The sequence below is a fragment of the Lissotriton vulgaris genome, chromosome 3_1, assembly GCF_964263255.1.
Source record: "Lissotriton vulgaris chromosome 3_1, aLisVul1.2, whole genome shotgun sequence".
In the NCBI taxonomy this organism is placed as follows: Eukaryota; Metazoa; Chordata; class Amphibia; order Caudata; family Salamandridae; genus Lissotriton; species Lissotriton vulgaris.
In genome coordinates, this window is record NC_141689.1 from 1,324,872,029 (window position 1) to 1,324,891,889 (window position 19,861).

Here is a 19,861-nt window from a genome sequence, read left to right on the forward strand (position 1 = left end):
CTGAGCGCCTCTGTCTTCTAGGTGTTTCACTTCAAGTGGTTGCAAGTCGGCCATTGAAAAACAGCTGAGAAACAGGGTTGTTTAGCATCCGAACTGATAGATAACCCCTTGCTAAAAGCAAAGAAAATCTGGGTGTCATCTGCATAATAAGTAATCTAACCCCAAATGATTCCACCAACTTAGCGGAGGGGGTGGAGCAATGGAAGTAACCAACTGTCTGTCACAACTTGTGGGGGAGGACACACAACATTAAATACACAACATTAAATGTAAAGAGGATTATACTTGGCATACATAATAAGGAAGATCAACCGAAATGTTGTAAATTGTTAGATAATGTTAGAGCTGATTTTGGCTAGATAGAATATGGTCAGACTGTGGGGTGCCAAAACACACCCCAATCTGCACTAGTGAAAACCAGACAGATTGGTGTATGGGTGCCAAGAAAGTTGTATATGATAATCGGGCTGCCCGTGGAAGTTTGAAAACATATGAGGAAATCTTTAGGGGCTATTAGTTCTTTGAATGTTCCAGAGGGGAAAGCATGAAGCTGTATACTTCCATGAGATTGGGGCAAATGAACAAGAATTCAAGCAATCCAAGTCTGGTTTCAGGAAAGACCGGCCTGGCAGGTCGAGCTGGAATGTTACTACTAGAGCAGAGTCAAAACTAATTTGTATATGGCTGGGTCCACACTGAGGTGGCATGGTGGGTAAAAAACAATTGACTGAGATGCGGCCTAGAGCAACTGCCAGTGTCTGAGATTAATTCAAGCATTTGTTGTTTCAGCTGATGCCATAAGAGAAACGGATTTGCTGAAACATGGTTCACTGTGTCCCTGGAACCGAGCTAAACACCGCTGAGGAGCACTAACTATGGCGAAACTGTTCTTGAGTGACATGTGTCCCGGTTCAGAGAGGATGTGGACTAGCAGTTTAGGCTGGACTTTTTCTATTGGAGAAGGGACAAGACTGATTTGCATATGACTGAGTCCAATCTGAGGCCGCATGGTGGGTGAAAAACGAAAGACAGGGATGTGGGCCCAATCGATTGCCAGAGGCAAGGATTAATTCCAACATTCCATCCATCACCTTGATGTTGCAGTAAATAGACATGTATGGCACCATTACAGTCCTCACTGTCTGAGATTGAGACGGCTGGTAATGCTGTATCATCTGTGTTTAAGCCAAAACATTCTTCGGTGGAGCAATTGCCTCTGTATTTAGCTCTTCTCCCAGAAAAATCTTTTTTTGTGTTCGTCCCAGTAATGATGTCTTCATTTTACAATGAGCCCCAACTAGTCTAGTACATTTACAACCTTTCTCAACAAGTTTTTGGCATTTCAGACACAAATTACCATTTACCAATTAAACATTCATATATGGCTAAACATGAACTGTTTCGCACATCAAACATGCAACCACTACTTTCACCGATTTTGGGAACAAACTTGTTTCTGCCAAATGAAACACCTTAAATTGGTAATGTACCCACTTACAAACCTGAGAGATTTGCAGTGCATTGGGTGTGCAATATTGAATTGGGCATCTTTTGGCTCCGTTACTGCCAGGAAATGGTGTGTGTTGGAGCTCCCAAGAGGAATCGCCACGCTCATATCCTTACCTGTCCAACCTGCCTCACCTCCCATCTTAGCACCCCACTGTTGAATCAGTTGTTGCTCCTTATACCAGTAAACACTAACAGATAAACAGTCCGGCAAAGACTAAACAGCCTCCCTCTTGACAGATGTAGAAGAGCAGGGTCTGCTTTCCTATGGTCACCCCACTTTTTGCTTCACTGGTTTTCGACTTAATGTGGTTGTGGGCCTGCTAATCAGACCCACAGCCCTGATGTTCTCTCTCTAAATTCACAACCATGTACTTTAGGTACATCACCAATTGGGATTGGGTCACCTTATGAGCCCCTGTACAGTGTACTATAGGTACCCAGGGCATAGGTGTATTAAAAGCCTACCAGGGGCTGCAGCATATCTTTTGCCACCCCTGGCTGGCCATCCAAACTGACAACTGGCTGATCACTCAGCTGGGGCAAGGTTGTGTAATCATCCCTTGCTTAGATATAGTATTCCTATATCTAACCTTATATCTAGACACATATACACCTATAAATCACTCCTATAGCAGGCCTTAACAATCCTGGAGGCAGAGTGCTTGGTTTTATGTGAGATGGTGCTCTAGCATGAGCTGAGCCTGTCTGCAGCTTTCGGAACCAAGTCCTTATAGCTGTTCTAGGAAATAGCCATACCATATACTCTTAAGTGCATTATGAACCTTGCGGTTAAATGCTATCTATGGTTTGGCTTTATCAAAACATGTTGTGTAAGGTGTCATATGCTTTGGAATACTAACCCCTCGCCAGTTCTGGCGACGGGGGTAGCATTCCACCCTTCTAGAGGGAGAAGACCTGTTACTTTCCTTAACCCCTTCGCTGCGGCGGCTATTCCGCCGCAGCGCTAAGGGGGTGGGGCGGCCGCGCGGCGGCTCCATACTAGTGACGGAACCGCTCCGTCACGGCTCGCGGGTGAGCTGTGCTTGTGACGGAACGGTTCAGTCACGAACCCGCCCGCCCATTAAAGCGTCAGCGCAGGCGCTGAATTTGCGCCGCGCAGGCGCGGCGAGCGGGCCGTGACGGAACCGTTCCGTCACAAGCACAGCTTACCCGTGGCTTGTGACGGAGCGGTTCCGTCACAAGCATGCAACGGGTTAAACGTGGTTAAATCTAACCAGAGCCTCAGCATCACAAAATGGATGCTGCTGCCACAGACACAAGTCTGGCCTCCTACTGCTGACAAACTCCGGCAGGGGAGGCCTGGACAAAAGGTTTCCTGTCACAGGGAGGTGTTACACCGCTGCAGACAGGAGATAGTGGATTGGGGCAGGGAGGGCTGAATAAAACTAGACACTGCCTGGGGCACACAAGATGTCCCAGGCAAAGCCCAGTTCAAACCGGTGCTGGGGCACTCCAGCCCCAGCTCTGGTGCGAAACTGGACAAAGGGAAAGGGTGTAACCACCCGCTTCCTGGGTCCCACCCATAGGAGGGACCTAGCAGGAGATCCAGCCCCTTGATTTGGAATAAAGGTAGGAGCTGTGCCCTTAGACATTAGATCATCCTGACTGAAACTATGATACGAAACTCTGGACCCTTCGACATCCTACTCGACGTAGAAGACTGAAGAATCTCGCTTGTGGTCAAGGAGTGGCCACCCTGTGCAACCAGGCACTATCAGCGCTCAAAGGTTTTGTTTGCCGTTGCTCCCGCCGGAGCTCGAACGACAGAGACCGACAAGACCTGGACTCCCAGACTTCCAACAGCCCGATCCACAGTCCTAGCAAAGCTTAGACCCGTGGAGGAGACAAGAGACGTGGGACCGGCCATCTTGAAAAGTCGACGAAGTGCTTCCTGTGCAGCTCCCGAGGCTCCCTCGACGCTGTGCCTTTGGGGTACGAGAAGCCCCAGCCCCGAGCAGCTTTTGCACCAAAGATCACCTCTCCACACTCACCGAGTGCTGCGTGGGGCCCTTTGGCATTTTTCCTGCTCGGCCCATTGGCTAGTGGCCTCTGAGACGACAAACCTTCGAATTTAAACTGCTGGTCTGGTTGCTTCAGACTGGCCCTCGCTCCCCTGAAAAGGAGCCACCGATCTGACCTTGCTGGTCCGATCCAGAAGCCATCTTCGATTCCTGCATGGGTTGCATTTGCCAAGGCCTGTTGACTCCGATTCGAGAACCGACACCGCCGACAGCGAGAGCCTTCGCGGGACAGCCCGTGTTCAACTCCTGGTCATCCTCGATACTTCCTGGTCCACGTGGCAGCGGAGACAAACCACTACACATCACCTGATCTGAACCCGACATCGCCTGGTTCCTTCCTGGTTCCACACTGGTCACTGGCTAGTGACCTAGACTCTGTCCCCTTTGCTTTCAGATACTCTACATCTTCGACCACCTTTGGATCCAACCGGATTCTTCTCTCCTGGTCGCCTGCAGCATCTTTACCTCAAGGCTCCATAGAACTCCACGAAGAAACCCGATGCACTTTGACACCTATGTACCCGCTTCCTGTGGGTGAGGTAACGAGGGTACTCCGGTGCCCCTGTAGTGATTTACATCCCTAGTGCCCGAGTTTCAAGTGGCTAAGTTCTAGTCGGAAGACTCCCAAACCTATATCTTTCTAATTTTTACGCATTGTATGGTAAACGTGGTTGCCTATAGACACTGCACCCGCATCCTGTGGGCCTCCTATGTCCTAATCTTCGTTAGTCCAGTGTAGCCCCAGCGATTCCCAAGGCCCTAGGCCTTACCATTGTTTGTGACGTGGTTCTTATACCACTAACTTAGTATATGGTTTTAGGGGCCACCGGGCCTATTCATATTTGTGCAACTTTTGTATGTTATATGAAGTTCTTTGTTTAACGCTTGTGCTTCTGTGCTCATAAAGAGTATAGGGGATTATTCTAGTAATAAATACATATATTTTATAATATATAACGTGTGTGGTGTCCTTTCATTTGGTATTAAAAGGATTGCATATGGTAAAACAGCTGGCTTCACATGCCTTCTTGAGTTTAGCCTAAGACTGCTTTTGTCCATGCTACCACTAGGATAGCTGGTCTATAAGATTGACTTACAACCAATCACCATAAGGGTCGTTTGGACTGGTGCAAGGTGTTCACTAGAATTAGTGATCATCATATACCAGGCCAACTTCTCACAACAGACAATTCATTATTACCCCAACATGTGGTCCGCCTCGGTAGATCACCTATGAGTACATGGCTAGACAGCAATTGGGTACTCAACACACCCTCCCCCAAATACCCGAGCCGCGACTCCCTCGTCCCCCTAATCAGCAGAAGGGGTTGAAGCTCAGCAACCAAGTAAGAAACAACCAGTAATTCACAATGGAATGTTCTTGCAGGTTGCCTGTGGTCCACCCAGGAAACACCAGAATAGGATTCTCCTAGCCCACACAGACCCACCAGCTGGGCTCCTCCTCATGGGTGGTAGGTCCAATACTCCAATAAAGGCAGAACTATGCCACCAAGCCCCCACCCACCAAGCATGTGGTAAAAGTACTCCCTTTAACTGCCACCCCAGTCCTCTCTGAAACCAGAGCGGCATGCGGACCCCAAGAAGTTCCTTTCTGTCCATTAGTTCTCCATAGCGTATGCCCACCCATTCAATATTAATTTCCCACCTCCTCTCCAGCCTCTGTGACTCTGGTATTCACCTCTGCAAGCACCGAGAGCAGCATGTGGATGTACAATTCAAAAGGCATCACCCCCCCCCTTCTGTATGATGTATTTCTCGCCTGTTCAGCACATAGTCAAATATCCACACTTGTGACACTCAAGGTATCCTTGTATTCCCCAAGCGGTATATAAACACGCACCTGAATACTGGAGCCCCCTTTTAGAGAACCTCTATGCTGACGTTCAAATACTCAGTCAAGTTCCTAATAGTTGGCATGGCTCCATAATAACGCCCATATACAAAGGAGGTGATAGAACCAACCCACTTAACTATCGACTAATAACACTGCAGGACGTGGAAGCAAAATACTTCGCATCTCTCTTATTAACAGACCTGGTTACTTGGTCAGGCGACAGAGACTTGATTCCACTCAATCAAACGGGGTTCAGAGCAGGCATCGGAACTATTTCAAACATTCTATCAATAAGCTTGATAGCTGATAAATGTCAGCGCAACAAGCAGGAGCTGAACTTATGTTTTATTGATCTGCAAGCCGCATTCGATAGTGTGGACCGGAACCTACTATGGGCTAAATTAAGATCATGGGACATACCAGAGAGCTTACTAAGGGGCCTGTTGCTATTTTACACCGGCACATGGACACAAGTAAAGCTAGGCGACGGTTCGCGATTGTCAAGAAAAGTGTCAACAAGAACCGGATTAAAACAAGGATGCGTTTTGGCGCCTCACTTGTTCAATCTATTTCTTTCGGACCTTTCCGGCAAACTAAACACCTGCAACGCTCATCCCCCGAGATTAGGTAACCTGCAACTCTCACATCTTGCATACGCGGACGACATTGTACTAATGAGCCTAACAAGAGTCGGTATGACCAGACTACTATCAGAACTTTCGCTTTTTTTGTCTGCAAACAAACTGACTTTGAACTTGTCTAAAACCAAAACAATGTTAATTTCTAATCGGCGCTCAACAGACTATAATATTTGCATAGATGGTAAAAGGCTTGAAAGGGTCTCAAATTATAAATACTTGGGACATTTTGTTGACGAAAAGATGACTCTAAAAGCGCAAAAACATTACCTTACGCAACGAACCGGAGCCTTGATCTTTGCATTTAGCTCTTTGTATAATAAACTAGAAGGCCCATCGTTTAAACCACTACTAACGGTAATTGCAGCTAAAGCCCTTCCCACCTTAACATATGCAAGTGCAGCAATGCATGGCAAGGACGGTGCTTTGTTAAATACTTTGATTACTAAAATTTATAAGAAAGTTTTTCAACTTCCCCGTACAGCTTCACCAGCGCAAATGCGCCTAGAATTTGGTCTCATGAACGAATCAGTGGGAAGACTATACACGTGCATTAAAACCTGGTACTGCATTAAAATGAAAGCCACTGATAACAACTTAAACACATTTTTGTGGCAAGAAGTTGAAAAGGGAACCAAATCAGAGGCAAACAAATTCCTGACCAAAGCTCTGGAATTAACACGCACCACCCAGCTATGGAATAAAAACCTGCCAGTTAACTCATTTAAACAGGTAATAAACAAAGCCGCCAAACTACATTCTCTACTTATTGACAAGGAGATCTTTTCCCATCGCTCTCATTCTTGGGTTGCAATTAACAGCTATAAACGTCTTACTCCGGCGCCCTACTTGGACTCTACATACTCTGTTTTTACTAAAAAAAGGTTGATGGCTCTAAGATTCGGAAAATATCCAACGCTGGCTGATGCACCAGCCTGGAAACACACGGGATCCATCGCCTGTCGGCTCTGTGATTATAAAAAAGAGGATATAATCCACATTATTTGTCATTGTACAAAGCTGAATCAAGAGCGATCTCTTCTTTTAAAGAATCACTTTCTGACTAAAGGATTACGTACCTGTAGGACAGCCATTATAGGCTGCTTGGACTCTACGGATACACAAATCAATTGTAAGATTGTAAAGTTTTTGCTTGCCTTTGAAAAACGCTTGACGACTGAGTAATACCTCTAATACTGTAGTGTGATTTTCTGAAACCTCATTCTTTTGTCCTTTAACGAGTATTTGAATTTTATCTTGATGTAAATTTTGAACAAGTATTCTTAACTAATTTAAAAGATTTTAACATTACGACACAAGTGTAAAGAAAATTTGTTATGGTTTTAATTAACTGAACAATAAAGTTTTACTTACTTACTTACTTGTATTGTATCCTTTATATATTTGTAGGCTAGCTGAAGCAGGACATTGTATAATTACACCAACATTTCGACACTGATAACGTGTTAATGGTTATCATCTTAGCGGGCCTTACTCAGAACTAAAAAAACAAAAAGGGACAACCTCCAAAAGGAGAATCCAGGATCCCAAAATGAGCATCCTGCAAAATCTCAATAATGCATATTCCATGTCCTTATGGACCCCTGCCGGTATGTAAAGTGGGGCATCACCCAATCATCCTTTTCTGTAAAGTACACAAAAGCCTTTCAAATTAATTCTTGGTGATTGTGTGGCGAAATGGACCCCTATCAGCAGCTGGGGGCAAACAATAAAGGGGGTTATGAAAGCAAGATGGGGGCTACCAGTACCATAAACTGACTGATGAAATCAACTGGTGATAGAGGAATGGGGGGGGGGGTGTTTATATTGACATAAGGTGCCCAGAGAGGAGGAACTAGAGTGGATTATAATCCTCACCCCTCATCCACATTGTGCCTCGACAGAGCACTGCAGTGCGGGCCGCCTGGAAGGACTCAGTTGGCGAATGAAAATAATTGGCCCAGGAGAGGCTGAAGGTGCCTGCAGAGTGAGTGTGCGGGGGTCAGTAGTAGGCACAGAGTCTGAATGTCATGCTCTGAGATGGATACAGGACTCAAATCCGGCCAACCACTTCAATGATCCTCTGCCGACAAAATTTCTTAAAGACCTCAACTCGCCCGTTCTACCGCTTTGGTCGAGGATCATTCATGAATCGCTCCCTCAAGGGAGCATCCCTGATTGTCTCAAAATTGGGCAAATAACTCCCATCCTTAAGAAGCCCAACTCGGATTTATCTGATCCTAACAATTTCCGACCGATCACGAACATCATGACATTAGTCAAACTCTTGGAGAAAGGAGTCCACAAGCAGCTATGCAACCATATAGAGAAATTTCAACTACTTGACCTTTAATCAATCCGGTATCAGAGCAGGGCATAGTACTGAAACGGCTTTAACTCACATTGTGGATGACGCTCTGAAATCCCTAGATCAAAATGCCCCCTGTCTTCTGATCCTTCTGGACCGGTCTTCTGCATTCAGTACCATCAAATATGAAAACTTGATTAAACTTCTTCAACTTAGGATGGGTCTCTCGGGGACGGTCCTAAAGTGGTTTGCCTCTTTCCTACATAACCGCACTTGTTAGACGGACCGGGAGGGTCGGCCGAGGATAAGGGGAGCGGTCTCCAGGGAGAGCCGGCTCCAGCGATCGTACAGACAAGTAACTTCCCCCCCACAGACGGACACCACACAAGGGTAAGGTTCAACGAGATTTTATAGGCAATTCTTTAAGTACGATAAAATGGTACAAGGAGGTCTGGACTCAGGGGTCCCCTCGATTCTGGTCTCTGGTTTGGGGAAAGGGTAGCGGGACAGTCTTGGTTACCAAAAGATGGAAATAGCTCTCAATCCTCGAGCTCGGCGTTCTAGATGATCGGGCCGCGGCGGAGCCAGCAGGTCCCGAGATGGATGAAGGAAACGACGGTCCGCGGCGAGCCAGCAGGTCCCGATGAAGATGATGGTTACAAACGGTCCGCGGCCACGCCAGCAGGTCCCGACGACGATGACGGATACGAAGGTTACGAAGGTTGCGGCAGCGCCAGCAGGTACGACGATGGTGCACGAGGCAGAGCTACGGCAGCGCCAGTAGTCCGTCAAGGATGAGTTCTTCTTTGCGTCTCTCGACTCCAAGATACAACTGCCTTCCTGCTCTGGAGCTGCCCCAGTTATAGGGCTGGTGATCTTTGATGTCCGGACCCTCGCACTTGGGGATCGGGAGGTCCGGGATGAGGGAGTTCAGACACCCAGCAGGGGGGTGGAGCCAGCGCCCGGGGAGGCGATGGATGAGCGGCACTCGGCGAGGGAGAGCCATCGACACCTCTTTCTCCCATTGACTTGCCAAGTAGCCCGCTCACCTCCTGGGTGGATGGTGGTGCCGGGATGTCTGAGGCCTGGCTAGGCCCAAGGTTGAGGTCGATCGGGGGCCAGGCGGCCTCGTGGTGGGGTGTCCAAGATGGCGCCCAGGTTGGGCGCGTGGGCCAGCAGTGGATCGGGCCCACGAGGTCGATATGTTCGAGGGCAGGGGTCCCTGAGGGGACGGAGAACGTGCAGTGGTGGTGTGTGGCATATGTGTGACCGGGCTCGGGCCGGGTCGGGCCGGGGGGAGAGCGGCCCTTCAGGTGGCCTGTCCAACATGCGTCCCCCCCAGCTGAAGGCGGGGAGAGTCACCCATCCTCTTGGGGACTCTCCTCGTCGAGGCGGAAAAACCGGGACAGGCCATCCGCGTTGGCGTGATCTGGCCCAGGCCGGTGTTCAACAGTGAAGTCCATCCCTTGGAGGGAGATGGACCAGCGTAGTAACTTCGGGTTTTCCCCCCGCATCTGCATCAGCCACTGCAGGGGTCGATGGTCGGTCTGCACCCGAAAGTGTGTGCCAAAGAGGTAGGGCCGGAGTTTTTTGAGGGCCCATACCACAGCGAAGGCCTCCCTCTCTATGGTGCTCCAGCGTTGTTCTCGTGGTAGGAGCCGTCTGCTGATGAAGGCCACTGGCTGATCAAGGCCTTCGGTGTTCATTTGAGACAGGACTGCCCCAATGCCATGGTCGGAGGCATCCGTCTGGACGACGAACTCCCGGCTGTAGTCGGGGGCCTGGAGCACAGGGGCGGAGCACATGGCGGCTTTCAATTGTTCGAATGCTGTTTGGCAATCTGGGGTCCAGTTGACTTTCTTGGGTTGATTTTTGGACGTGAGTTCCGTGAGGGGCCCCACTATGGTACCATAGTCTTTCACGAACCTTCGGTAATAGCCCGTGAGGCCCAGGAAGGCTCGTACCTCGGTCTGGGTGATGGGAGGCTGCCAGGACTGGATGGCGGCAATTTTGAGCTGCAGAGGGGCCACCAGGCCGCTTCCCACCTGGTGCCCGAGGTAGGTTACAGACCCTTGGCCAATTTGACATTTGCTGGCCTTGATCGTGAGGCCAGCGCGCTGAAGGGCTTGTAGCACTGCTCGGAGGTGGTGGAGGTGCTCAGGCCAATGGTGGCTGTATACAGCGATGTCGTCTAGGTAGGCGGCGCTGAACCCTTCGAGCCCCGCCAGGACCTGATTGACGAGCCGCTGAAATGTTGCTGGAGCATTTTTCATGCCGAAGGGCATGACCTTGAAATGGTAATGGCCATCGGGGGTGGAAAAAGCAGAACGTTCTTGTGCCCGGGGTGTGAGGCCGATCTGCCAGTAGCCCGCCGTCAGGTCGAAAATACTGAGGTAGCGGGCAGCCCCCATGCGGTCGATTAGTTCATCTGCCCGGGGGATGGGATGTGCGTCTGTTCTGGTGACCGCATTCAAGCCCCGGTAGTCGACGCAGAACCGGAGTTCCGGTGTGGTGCCGGGGGCGGCTGCTTTGGGGACCAGTACCACAGGGCTGGCCCAGGGGCTGTCTGAGGGCTCGATGACTCCGAGCGTGAGCATTTTGGTTACTTCTTCCTGGATGCAGGCCCGTACCCGATCTGGCACGCGGTAGGCCCGGTGGCGGATAGGGGGGCTGTCCCCCGTGTCCACATCGTGCACACACCAGGGAGAGACACCGGGGGTCAGGGAGAACAGGCTGGCGAATTGCACCAGAAGGGCTCGACACTCCTGGCGTTGTTCCCGGGTGAGGGCCTCCGAGAGTCGGACCCCATCCACGGAGCCGTCTTTCTCCCTAGTCCGTAGGAGATCAGGGAGGGGCTCGGAGTCCTCTTCAGCCCCATTGTCTGTGGCCATCAGGAGACTGAGTTCTGAACGCACAAAGTGGGGTTTCAGTCTGTTAGGGTGGAGGACCCGGAGGGGGTTCCGGGAAGATTCCATGTCGATGAGATAGGTGGCAGGACCCTTGCGCTCGACTACTTTGAAGGGCCCCGTCCATTTGTCTTGCAGGGCGCAGGGTTCGGTGGGGGACATCACCCATACCTGTTGCCCAGGCTCAAATTCGATGGAGGAGGCATTCCGGTCATACCACTTTTTCATGTCCTCTTGACTGGCCTCCAGGTTGGCTTTTGCCAGCTCTCTGAACCGCCGGGTCTGGTTGCGGAGGGTTAGGAGGTACCTGAAGACATCTGGTGGGTTTTTTAGAGGGGGCATCTCCCAGCCTTCCTTGACTAGGCTGAGGGGCCCTCGTACTGGGTGTCCATACAGCAGTTCAAACGGGCTGAAGCCGAGGGACTTCTGGGGGACCTCTCAATATGCGAAGAGGAGGCACGGCAGCAGCACATCCCACTGGCGACGGAGGGGCTCTTCCAACCCCCCGATCATCCCTTTGAGTGTGCGATTGAACCGCTCAACGAGTCCGTTTCCTTGAGGGTGATAGGGGGTCGTGAATCGGTAGGTGACCCCGCACTGTTGCCAGAGGGACTTCATATATTTCGAAATAAAGTTTGTGCCCCTGTCGCTGACGACTTCTCCGGGGAAGCCCACACGGGAGAAGATCCCCATCAGAGCCCGGCCGACTACCGGGGTTGTCACAGTTCGCAGGGGAACAGCCTCGGGGTAGCGGGTGGCGTGGTCCACTAGCACCAGGATGAACCGATGGCCTTGTTTTGTACGTGGGTCCAGGGGCCCCACAATGTCTATCCCGACCCTCTCGAACGGGGTGGTGACCACGGGAAAAGGTTGCAGGGGGGCTTTTAGTTTGCGGCCGCTCTTTCCACTGGCTTGGCACGTGGGGCAAGATCGGCAATGCTGGTGTACATCGTTCCTCATTTTGGGCCAGAAGAAGTGGGTTACCAGACGACTGTAGGTTTTATCTTGACCCAGGTGTCCCGCCAGGGGGACATCGTGGGCCAGGTTTAGCAGAAAGTCTCTAAAACGGAGGGGCACCACTAGCACTCGGCTGGCCCCCAGTTCCGCGATTCTTTGCTCACTGTACAGCAGATCATTGTCCCAGTAGATCCAGTGGGTTCCGGAAGTATCCCCTGCGCTTTGGGCGAGCGCTTGCTGGCGGAGTCCCTCGAGGGAGGGGCAGGTCTTTTGTTCTTGGTGAAATTGTTCTTGCGTGGGCCCCCCCTCTTGAGGCCACTGGTCGAGGTTAGCGAGGTCTGGAGGTTGAGCTGATTCTGGGGGGACGTCACGGTCGGTGGTTTCGGCTGGAGCGACCGGGGGCGGTGGCGCCGGCCATTCGGGTTCCTCTGGTCGGGGGTTGGCACGCGCGGCCATGGACCGGGTGGTGACACACGCCCAGTCCGGGACGCCTAACATCCCCAGGTGTTCCCTTCGTTCTACGGCTGCCCACGGAGAGCTTTCAAGGTCATTCCCCAGGAGGCAGTCTACGGGGGCATCGTCCCGGACCGTGACTTTCAACATGCCGGAGACCCCTCCCCATTCGAAAGGGACGCAGGCCATCCGACACAGACTTTCCGAGTTATCGGCGGAACGTACAGGGCAGAGAATGTTTGGTAGATACTGTTCTGGGGTCACCAGGTGACAGCGGACGGCTGTTATACTGGCCCCGGTGTCACGAAGGGCTTCGGCCCGGTGTCCATTGATGCTCACCCATTGGCTGTACTTCTGGGTGTTAGCGGGTAGGGGGACCCGCGGGACCATGTCTTTCCCCCCTAAGCAGGCTAGAGCCATGGCGGCTGGCTCCCATTCTTGATGCTCTTGCTCATATTCTTCTTGCTCCTCGGAGATCTGTTCTTCCCCCAGGGCAGCAGCAGCCACCTGGCGGGGTCTCGGGCTCTGGTACTGTGGGCAATTTGGGTCGTTTGCATAGTGGCCGACTCGTTGGCATCGATGGCACGTAACATTGGCTCGGTATCCCGGTCGCGCCGGGGTGCTGCCCCGGTTGGCCGGGGGGGTGGTGCTGGTAGCGGGGGCGACCGGAGCGTTGTCTCTTCCGCGTCCTTGGCCTCCTCCTCCTCGGGGACGGTGCTGACCATTGTTGTTCCGGTTCTGTTCGTAGGACCCATTCCGGCCCACTCTGGTGATTTCCCATCAGTCAGCTTCGGCTGCGAGCTGCCGGGGATCGGTTAACTTGCTGTCGAGGAGGTGCTGGCGGAGTTCAATAAAGCAATTGTTCGATAGGTGCTCCCATACCATGAGATTGAACAGTTGTTCGTAGGTTGTAACCTTGCTTCCTTTGATCCAGCCCTCGAAGGCTCGGCTAAAGTAGGTCACATAGTCCACCCAAGTTGTACCCGGGATGCGGGTGCAGTCTCGGAACCTCTGACGGTACATTTCGGGTGTGAGGCCATAGCGGGTGAGGAGGGCAGCTTTCATATGGTCATAGGAGGTCATCTGGTGGTCCGGGAGCTGTAGCAGGGTGTCGCGGCCCTCATTGAGGAATCTCCCCCATAGGCCGGCTCCCCAGTCGTTTCTATCGATCCGGTGTGCAGTCATAGCGATTTCGTAGGCCTTAAACCATTGCTGGATGTCGTCCTCTCGGAAGTATTCTCGAACGACATCCTTGGGGATGTGTACCTTTTTCTCCGCTGTCCCTGGGGTGTGGGGTTGCTCGGACACCCCCACTTCTTTATTCTGCTTGCGTAAATCAATCTCAGCTAGTCGTCGCTCGTGTTCATATGCCAGTTTCTTTTCCTCGAGCTCCCTTTGTCTCTGTTTCTCCTCTCTTTCTTCTCGGAGACGCAGGTGCTCTAAGTTTATTTTCTGTTCGGCCAACTTAAGTTCAACGTCCATTTTGAGCCGAGCCATTTCTAGCTCGTGTAGTCGGGTTTTTTCTCGTTCCTGGATCTCGTCTTGCGAGAGACCCGTTCTTTGCTCTTCAGGGGCCATGGTGGTTTTTGCTGCGATGCTTCGATCGGGGGTTCCGGCAACCCCGGTTTCTGCCCAAGATTCTAGGGCATGCTTGAAATCGTCTTTGGTACTTAGTCCGGTGGTAGCGATACCTAGTTCGATGCAGAATTGTTTTAGTTCACGATGGTTGTACTCGTCCAATTTCTCCATCTGGAATTTCTCGGTGGATCCGCTTTCTTTAGTTGTCATCGTGATTTCGTCGTGGGGTGAGCTACTGTCTGTACGATTATGCGGTGATTCGGATCGCGCCGCTGGCCACCAATGTTAGACGGACCGGGAGGGTCGGCCGAGGATAAGGGGAGCGGTCTCCAGGGAGAGCCGGCTCCAGCGATCGTACAGACAAGTAACTTCCCCCCCACAGACGGACACCACACAAGGGTAAGGTTCAACGAGATTTTATAGGCAATTCTTTAAGTACGATAAAATGGTACAAGGAGGTCTGGACTCAGGGGTCCCCTCGATTCTGGTCTCTGGTTTGGGGAAAGGGTAGCGGGACAGTCTTGGTTACCAAAAGATGGAAATAGCTCTCAATCCTCGAGCTCGGTGTTCTAGATGATCGGGCCGCGGCGGAGCCAGCAGGTCCCGAGATGGATGAAGGAAACGACGGTCCGCGGCGAGCCAGCAGGTCCCGATGAAGATGATGGTTACAAACGGTACGCGGCCACGCCAGCAGGTCCCGACGACGATGACGGATACGAAGGTTACGAAGGTTGCGGCAGCGCCAGCAGGTACGACGATGGTGCACGAGGCAGAGCTACGGCAGCGCCAGTAGTCCGTCAAGGATGAGTTCTTCTTTGCGTCTCTCGACTCCAAGATACAACTGCCTTCCTGCTCTGGAGCTGCCCCAGTTATAGGGCTGGTGATCTTTGATGTCCGGACCCTCGCACTTGGGGATCGGGAGGTCCGGGATGAGGGAGTTCAGACACCCAGCAGGGGGGTGGAGCCAGCGCCCGGGGAGGCGATGGATGAGCGGCACTCGGCGAGGGAGAGCCATCGACACCTCTTTCTCCCATTGACTTGCCAAGTAGCCCGCTCACCTCCTGGGTGGATGGTGGTGCCGGGATGTCTGAGGCCTGGCTAGGCCCAAGGTTGAGGTCGATCGGGGGCCAGGCGGCCTCGTGGTGGGGTGTCCAAGATGGCGCCCAGGTTGGGCGCGTGGGCCAGCAGTGGATCGGGCCCACGAGGTCGATATGTTCGAGGGCAGGGGTCCCTGAGGGGACGGAGAACGTGCAGTGGTGGTGTGTGGCATATGTGTGACCGGGCTCGGGCCGGGTCGGGCCGGGGGAAGAGCGGCCCTTCAGGTGGCCTGTCCAACAGCACTCAAAGGATTAAATTCAACCAGTCCCTCGCATCCAGTACCCCGGTCAGGATTGGAGTTCTGCAAGGATCCGCACTCTCGCCCAAGCTCTTTAACCTCTATATGGAACCTCTCACTGTCATTCTGAACAATTCTCAAATTCAATACCACATGTACGCGGACACGCAACTGTACCTGAAGATCTCCTCTCTGGAGGACATTAAGACCTTAACTGAGGCTCTCTTGCAAACTCAACAATAGTTCGCCCCGAACCATCTTTTGTTTTATACCCTCAAAACTGAATTCCTGCTGATTGCCACACAGAACCACTCTGCACCGATCCGGAAATGGCTATAACAACTCTCAGCCCTTAACTGCACCTCTCATGTGGTTGATTCCGCTAAATCACTGGGCATTACCTTGGACAAATACCTTAATATGCAAACTCACATCAGCACCACCATTAGGGGCACCAACTTTCATATTAAGACAATTAAGAACATCAAGCCTTTCCTTCCGCCAGAAGACTTACAGCCTGCAATACAATCCCTGGTGATATCACGACTGGTATATGGCCTGATGACCCTTGCAGAGCTTCCTAAAGCGAGCTTGGCCCCTATCAGAGCCACGATCGATACATCAGCTAGGCTCATCACAGGCTCCAAAAAACACAATTGCATCACACCTGACCTTTTGCAGCTCAACTGGTTGTCTATTGAAGCCAGGATCTCTTTCAAAATAGCTTGCCTCACACAAAGCCCTGCATTTCAACACTTCGGCCTATCTGGCTAACAAGCTTGTTCTTTCTGGCTCCGGTCGGAACTTAAGTATGTCCACACTACTCTTGAAACCTCCTAAATTCAAAAAGAAAAGTACATACAAACGAGCTTTCTCCGGCCTTGCACCTAGAATTTGGAATGCTCTTCCTACGGAGATGAGAACCAATCCCTCCACTGCCTATTTCAAGAAACAGGCCAAATGGCTTTTCCTGAGTGGACATTAACTGCATCATCATGTACTCTTTCTCTAGTCCCCTTGTTGACAGATTTGACATTCATCCCAACGTATTTTTCGCTATGTATTTTTGATTGGATGCTAAACTGGTATTTTACTCTAGGGCCCTTACGGAACTATAATAGAAGAATACTTCTTGGGTCGATTACAGATTTGTCATTTACTCTATGCTGTGACGAGCCACTATGTGATTGTTTTACTGAATGTTATGGGACATATTTTGCACTATATGAGAAATTGAACTAATAGGGCCTTCTACCCGGTATCTGACTTTGATTGTTTACTCCTTGTTGTTTTATAATGTTGACCTCAACTGTTTTGAGTTCATGCATGCTTCTGCCTCTGTGTACAGCGCTCTGATACCCACAAGGGTCATGTTCGCGCTTTATAAAACTTTTCAAATAAATAAATAAGTAACTGAGATTTTGTGGCAGACTTGTGCACCAGCAAAATAAAGAAATGGGTTCTAAAATCTGGCTGTGTTGTGCTCTCCATCAAGGAAGAGGGGGAAGGAGCCTGAATGTTAGGGTTAATTGCCATTTGTTCTCATGATTGTCAGATATCAAAACAATAAGAAGAGAAAGCGGGATCTTGTACAAGCCAACTACACACCATAAAGGGGTAGACATCGGACTGTAGCAGGGGACCTGGCCCATTTAGCCCAACAACGACCCAAATGCCCTATCAGGAACTTGATACAGATCACTGGACAGGAACAATCCCTTTACAATGGGGAAATACTTAAAATGAAGGCGACTACATGTGATGTGCAATATTCAGGGTTCAAAAACATTACATTAGCATCCTTGCCTCCATCTGTACTGTAGTGCCTTAACAAGGATGATAAGTTGGACTCTATTTTAGTGGCTTCAAGGGTGCAGCACAAGGGAATAAAATCCACATTGCAATGGACATTGGCCCAACTCGATATAACCAATGGAAATTGGCAGAGTGTATTAGCAAAACTGAAAACTTAGTTTCTGACCTCAAACCAGTACTGAGGACATCTAGGATTAGCTGAAAGACTTGACTGAGAGCACCCGTTTTCTGGCATTTTGTGTTGAAAGATGCGGAGGGTCATGCTTGAAGGGATAACATCAGGACACTAAGCCTGTCCAAGATAGCAGAACGGGAATGCAAGACCATGTTCTTGGAGGGCTGGAAAAAAATATTAGGGGTGCCAGAGGGACTAGCTCCTTTCTTCGCATTTGAAATAGCCCATCGAGTTCCAGCAGGATGTCCCCACATAGTGCTCCTCTCAGACCATTAGTAGCTCGACTTCTCCATTATAAAGAAAAAAAGACTATATCATACTAGAAGCACAAGAAAAAGAAAAGACTGCAGTGGAATACAAGAAAGTGATAGTATTCCTGGATTACCCACAGCTGTTCACCAACGGAGAGTGTCCTTCATTGAGGGTAAACATAGGCTACATGAAATAGGAATCAAATTCGCCCTGTATTCCCTGTTAAGCTACAGGTTTTGACTGACACTATAACCAGCTTCTTTGGAGTCTCAAGAAGATTGGGACTGAGTGGATCTTCCCCAGAGACAGAAGAACTGGATCTTAAAAGCAACGTTACAGTAAGCTTAAAAATTAAGGGAGTGCAACCTGGACGCCCTTTGCACTATCGTGCACAACAAGACAGGGAGCGAGGAGTCGTGCTGGCAAATCTCAACGACAGCCCAATAGAATATTAAATCTGCAAGTATTCGCTTTGGCTTCCAGCCTTACCTCAACCACAAGCACTCACTTATCACAATCACCACACACTTCACTGGTCATACCTGCTCACTTTTACAAACATATGGCATCACCAACAAGAGTATATAGCGCCACAAGATCATAAATCATATACAAAAATATAAATTTAATAAAAGCAGGTGTACTTTTATAAACAGTTCCGATATCAATCTATTAAAAATGTGTAAAGAGTAAGACAATTTAACAATGACTAATGTAAAAATGAATACACCACAATCAAATATTTCACAACTTAGGAGAGAGAGAACACACAAGACAATACACTTTGTCATAAATTCATCAGCTAATGTGTGAAAACAATCAAATGAGCAAGGGTCGCTCTAGTTAATATTATATGAAAGGCACAACCAAAACATAGACATTCAGAGAAAGGTTACAGAGCATGAGAAGTACTTGTCGGTTGGGGGTGGTGGGAGATGGAACTGGTCAGCAGATATATATTTTATTTAACTTAGTTTGGATGAGGGGTCCAATGTTGACCTATCCTGGGAAGGAACTATTACGGCAGGTTATGGTTTTAAAACGGCAGGGCAGTAGGAGTGTGTGTGGGGGGGGGGGGGGATACCAGGGAATTCTGAGAGAAGATTATCCCTTTCAGACACTATGCACATTATGTGTTCAAGAACCCTTCTGGAAATCAATTGTTTCTCTGTAGTATATTTTTTTTAGTGAGTGCCTTTGTTTTTCCTTTGCAAAGGGAGGGGGTGTGTCAGGAGGTTTAACAAATGCCTCCTGCAAGTTTTAACTTCTACTATGGAGTGTCCTGTAATTTAGAATGCTGTCTGCATGTAGCGCCATGACGGCATGGACATCCACTTGAAGCGGTTACAATAGCTGATGAATGGAGCCCTGCTTGCACAGTTGGTGTTATTGCGGTCTGGATTAAACTTAATTTTCTGCTCTTGCACCAAAATAATTTTCTCTCTTCTGATATTCTCAGGGAGATTTTGAGTTAGGTCTGCAATCGTTCTCAATGTTTTTATTATATCTATTTAACAGTGCACTGGAGTCAGCAATCTACAACTGCATCGTCAGATGTTTGTTCTCAATTCCATGCAGCGGCCAGACAAACTATAATGAACATAGGACGGGAAAGAGAAAATTCTTTAATATAGGAACATGAATTGCTGTTTTAAATACAGGAACTAATGTTTCTAAGACTAACATCATGGCAGGGCAGGAACTTGAAGAGGAAGCAACCAACGTACACCAAGGGCCCGATTTAGACCTCAGCGGATGGGATACTCAGTCCCAACAGTGAAGGATATCCCATCCGCCGAAATATAAATATAATAGGATATAATGGGATTTATATTTCGGCTGACAGGATATCCGTCACCCTTGTGACGGGGTAACCCGCCCGCCGAAATCTAAATCAGGGCCCTAGATTTCTTTCTATTTTGTCTAGGACAGGCTTAGTTTGAACCAATAAAGGGCTTCATTTATGAAGTATATCTAAGTGAAAAAGTGAGGCGAATCATTTATGGCAATGATACTGTTAAGCTGAGTGATTGGAAG

At 49.8% G+C, this 19,861-nt stretch overlaps 1 protein-coding gene across 3 annotated transcripts in view; it reads right to left on the reverse strand.

Moving 5' to 3' along the window:
- ERCC3 (ERCC excision repair 3, TFIIH core complex helicase subunit) overlaps positions 1-19,861 on the reverse strand; it is a 1,672,020-nt gene that overhangs the window by 918,290 nt on the left and 733,869 nt on the right. The window lies entirely within an intron of this gene.